We start from the raw sequence: 5,633 nt of genomic DNA, 5'->3' as shown, positions 1-5,633 counted from the left end.
ATCTGTTCCCTTTTGTCAAATTTTTATTTGTGTAATTTCTCTTATTTTCTTAGTCTTCATTTTTTTATATTACCTGTTTTATTTTAAGAATATTTATGTCATAGGCTTATGTTTTTTAAGTTTTATATTGCTAAATGCTTGATGCAAAGAGAATATGCCAAAGCCAAAATTTACAAATTCAAATAAACTATAGATAATTATTTATTTCTTGATATTTAACATAATTGTTTTTCTAACAAAATATAAACAAATATTTTTTCTTGTACCCAAATTCAAACAGACTGTGTAATATATTAAGTATTTACTTTTTAAATTAATGTTTTCAAATTTTCAACATTTCTCATTTTGTATAGTTTCTACTTATATTTAATTTTTCTGATATTTTCTTCTGTAGTATCTCTCTAAAGAATCATCTGTCTACTCATTATGTTTATTTTACACTAAATCTTTGAGTATACTTATAATTGATGTTTTAAAATTTTTATCTGGTATTTTCACATCTCTGCCATTTGGGGTCTATTCTATTAACTAATTATTTTGTAACTAATGATCATACTTCACTGTTTCTTTGCATGTCTAGTAATTTTTTATTAGATATGGGACATTGTTAATATTACATTGATGAGTATCTTGGTTCTGTTTTCTCTGTGTAGACAGTGTTGAAATTCATTTTAAGAAGGTGTTAAACTACTTGTAGATTATCTTCGTCTCATCAAGCCTCATTTGTGAGATTTAATAGAGCAGACCCAGTGTAGCCTTTGCTTTTGAGTAGGTTAGCCCTACTTACTAGAGTGTGAACCTCTGGTATTATTGGGTGTTACAAGCATTAAACGACATGTTTCCACCTTGGTCCACTAGAAATTAAATATCCACCAGCCCTGTATGAGCTTTAGGGCCTACTTAGCTCACAGGTCCCCAGTCACACCTTGCCTGTCCTTATAAACTTTCATTCAATGTATATGTGGCTCAGAATCCACAATAGACTCACTGTAACCCATAGGCAGATTTCTAGAGCTTTTTCTCAGCATATATCCCTCCCTTCTGGTGTTGTGCTACATACACCAGAAGATGTACATACATACATCGTAGCCTTCAAACACTTTACCTTTGTTTTCCCAAATTGGTGAGGCTAGCATTCTCTGCTTAAATTGCCTCTCTCTATGTTGAGGCCTGAAAGTGCTTCAAAGGATGAAATCAGTGTTATTTTAGGATTTGCATTGTTTTACTTCTCTCAGGTAGGATACTCCAGTGTTGCATGCGTCCAAAGCCTGAAAAAAATATTTTTATATATTTGGCTTAGTATTCTAGTTGTTTATGGAAGAAGAATCTAATACCAAATCTAATATTATGGCCATATGTAGAATTTCAGAGGTTATTATTTTAATTAAAATAAGATTAAATACAAATTATTAAAACTACTAGCAATGTGCTTGCTGCTTATCTCATTAGTGTAAAATTATTAATCAGTTTTTTTATGGCAAGAAAAATTGACTCTTTTTTTAGCATAAAGATATTGAAAAGTGAGAAGAGACTTTATGAAGCCTAAATGGAGAGCCCTGAAATTTTACATATAATTTTATTTTTATTCCTAATATGGATATATGTAGATTGAGAGCTACATATTCTGATATATCAATCTGAGTTCCTTCAGGAGGTAGAATCTCCATAGTAGATTAAACAGAGAAAAGTTGATATAAATAATTATTTAACTATAATAAAAAATTAACTATATGATATGAGAAAACTCAATATGGTACCCTAGGGATAAGGGAGAGTACCCTAGGAAGGACAAACTTTGAAGATATTCAGAACTTGCTGGAGAAGGTGTGATTCCACACACTGGGTAGCTAACAGTTTTGCCAGTTTGGCCAGGCTGGAGTTGGTTTCCAGTCATTGGGTGAGCAGAGAGTAAGCGCAGCTAGGGAGGAGAGGGGTTGGAGCCTTTCCAGAACACAGGCAAGATATGCAGGCTCTACAGAGGGAGCAAAGTCTCATTGGACACATCCTGGAGGGAAGAAAGGCCGACTGTGAGTGGGATTGCCCTAGGAATATGGGTGCCATCACGAGCGAGATGTCCTTGAGCATGTAGTGGGGAGTGGGTTTGTTAACGGTTTGGATAGGAAGACTTTGGGTGATGGTTTTGGAATGAGAGGGCAGCTGAAAGGTTATTGCCAAGTTAAATGTCAAGGTTACTGACGAACCATGCACTTCGGGACGTCGCTCTGGCGCAGAACTCCACTGAAATGTTCTTACACCCATAGGGCTAACCCATGAAGCTGTAGACAAAAAGAGCAGGAGCGTCCCCTCTTCCTGCCATATCCCATCAGCGACCCCTGCTGAGAAAGTTTAACATCGCGCCTACTGTAAAGACGAGATGTTTGAGTTTCTTCTATTATTGCAGGACAAATATTGAAAGGTAAATTGGGATCTGAGAGTCAATACACTTATAACTGAAATACCTGGCTATTTGTCGAATATGTAGGTCAAAAATATACTCTTTTCATACTAAAATAAATTGTGAGATCTATGGCCTTGACTGGTGGTGTTTAGACTACACATTAAAAATGAGACCTACATTTACCCACCAGAAGGCTATCATTTCATATTTATCAAGTTTCTACTATAAATTAGGTTATAACATATGATCTTTTAATCTATATAATCCTTTAAACAGCAGCTATAAACTTTCAACATAGATTTTTTTCTGTTAAATTCATTAGAGTAGTGTTTTTGTGTGTGTGTGTGTGTTTCAGTTCTTTTCTTTTTTAGCTTAAAATTTTCTCACACTATAATAAACAAATCAATTTCCAAAATTTCATAGAATTCAATAATTATGTTTGTGGGGCCCAAAATTAATTTGCTTTTTCCAAAAAAATTGAGGATCATGAGAAAGGAATATTATTTTTCATGTTGATGCCTCAAGTTGCCTTTTGAGCCTTTGCCCAAGATCCATTTAAGTAGGATTCAGCAAAGGCACAGAATAAGGTGGTCCAGTTTTGAAACAGGCAATATAAAGAATCATAAGGAACTCCTCAGAATAGGAAATAATTTTTTATGCAACAGATAAAATAGCTTTAAAAAAAGAAAGGCATTATTTGGTACATTTAAACTATGAGTCATGTTTAAGTATATCTTCTGTATAAAACATATAATTTCATATTTTGTATAAAATTACTTGAAATCTATATTTCATTTGACATTGCTTAAAGATGTGTTCTTTATGTACTATTTCTACCAAGAGTTTAATTCAACATATTGAAGCTCATGTTTGATATATCCTATAACCATTGCTCAGATGATATAAAATTCTAGCAAATTAAAAGAAAAACCACTCTTACAGCCCCAAAACTGTCATTCCAGACTGGATTTCTTTTACCTTCTGTTTTGGTAGTTACATTTCTCACTTGTAACATAAATCTCTAATTCCTTTAGACAAGTCATTAGCTTCAACACAGATGGCATTATTAGGATAATTTATCAACCATCCAAGCCAAAGGGAAGTGAAAATTTGTAAGAAATGGGGCAGAATTAGGGATGAAGAGCAGGTCTGATGAAAATTGATCTGGAGGGTGAAAAACTGCTAGGAATTTTAATTTATCAAATTAAAATTAGATTTGAAGACTTCTCCTAAACCTAAAGAAAATGTAAGTAAAACATAATCACTGGCATTACTGGAAATAACTGAAATTACTCACTGTAGTCATAGAATGAAAGTTTCTTAACATTGACCATCTAAAGCAAATTCCTTTCAATGGAAATGTTCATTGAGATGAATGGAATTTTTCAATAGAGTATTTCTAGTCTAAATCTAGTAATTCTTCAGGAATGTAAGATCTAATAAGTAAGTGCTGTTTTCTTATAGCAAATAGTTTTTATTTGTTCCATTTGTGTGTGTGTGTGTGTGAGAGACAGAGAGAGAGAGAGAGATAGATATTACATCTTATGTGTAACATTTACTGATGATACTGCTGTTGTGTGACTTGTGTGGTTTTGGGCTATGAAATCTCAGCAGGACCATCACTGTCCATCCTGTGTGCACACCATTTAGAAATCCAGTGCCCTATTGGGCACTGTAATCACATTAGATCGCAATTAATTATTTAGCCACGTATGGATAATAAAAAAATACTCCTTCAGGCACTTTTTTTGTGTGTCATTTGCTTGTATCACTTAAGATTTGACAATTCAGAAGACACTTGGTTTATGTGGTATGAAATCTACTTGCGTTTATTGAAGGAAATAAAAATACTGAGTAATGCAAGGGGCAACTGTTTGGGGGTACCATACCTGGAAACATACGTTTAAAATAAAGGCATAAGCTGGGTTTTGTTTGCTCATTTTGTCTCGCAGTTGACAAAGGAAACATTAACTTTGCATCCCATCAGTTCTTCTTCTTATAAATGCTGTACCTAGATGGACATCAATAAATATGTATGAATTATCAATGAATGAACGAGTATCTCTTTTGAATCATATTTGACTTCTTTCTCCATAGCAGTAGGGATAATTTTATACTGATTCATTTACAATGTCACACATGTCTTGTGACCAATTGTTTACACTTAAATATGCAGCAAGGCTTAAGATTTATTCTATTATCTGGATTGCAGTGAATTCAATATCTTGGGGGCCATTTGACCTCAGCAACAAGCTTAAACAAGATTTTTAAAGGCACTTTTTAAACACTCAGGATATCTAGGCATTTCACAAGGATTAATTTCATTAATCCATACAAAAAACATGATGTAAATACTATTATTATTATACACATAAAAACAAATGTACAAAATTGAAGAAGCTTTTGACAACACCACAGCTGGTATTGTGGTGAATCCTGTATATGAACTGAATGGTCTGACTCCAGCATCTGCACATTAAATACTCCATGGTATTGCCTTCTTGGAGATTGCTTCAGAGAACAGGCCATGTGCCCTGTTCTGAAAAGAATTGCCTCATAAAGTGCCATATGTCGACATTTGTGGATTTTAATAACACTTAGGTTATCTCTCTACCTTTCATCTGTATTCACTCATCTTTTAAACTTCAGATTCCATAAATCGTAGCTATGTAACACTCTTGCGGACTTTTAGAAACTCAATGTTCTGTGTGAAGCAAGAATTAAAACCTCTCCATTCCTATCTGGGCGAACTCTAGGTAGAAGGTAGAATCTTTGTGACTGGATTATTAGAAGAAACAATTTTCTTTTTTTCTTTTCTTTTCTTTTTTTTTTTTTTTTGAGGTGGAGTTTCACTCTTGTTGCCCAGGCTGGAGTGCAATGGCATGATCTTGGCTCAGCGCAACCTCTGCATCCCGGGTTCAAGCGATTCTCCTGCCTCAGGCTCCCGAGTAGCTAGAATTACAGGCATGCACCACCACACCTGACTAATTTTCTATTTTTAGTAGAGACGGGCTTTCTCCATGTTGGCCAGCTGGTCTCGAACTCCTGACCTCCAGTGATCTGCCCGCCTCGGCCTCCCAAAGTGCTGAGATTACAGGTGTGAGCCACTGCGCCCAGCCAGAAGAAACAGTTTTAAGCAACGTCCTGGCTCTGTAATTCAGTGAAATTTGAAATGAATGCAGAGAATATTTCTACACTTAAGCAGAAGAAAAAAATACCATTAAAAAACAGAATA

This window comes from Symphalangus syndactylus, chromosome 4 (assembly GCF_028878055.3).
Source record: "Symphalangus syndactylus isolate Jambi chromosome 4, NHGRI_mSymSyn1-v2.1_pri, whole genome shotgun sequence".
NCBI lineage: Eukaryota > Metazoa > Chordata > Mammalia > Primates > Hylobatidae > Symphalangus > Symphalangus syndactylus.
This window is presented reverse-complemented; position numbering follows the sequence as displayed.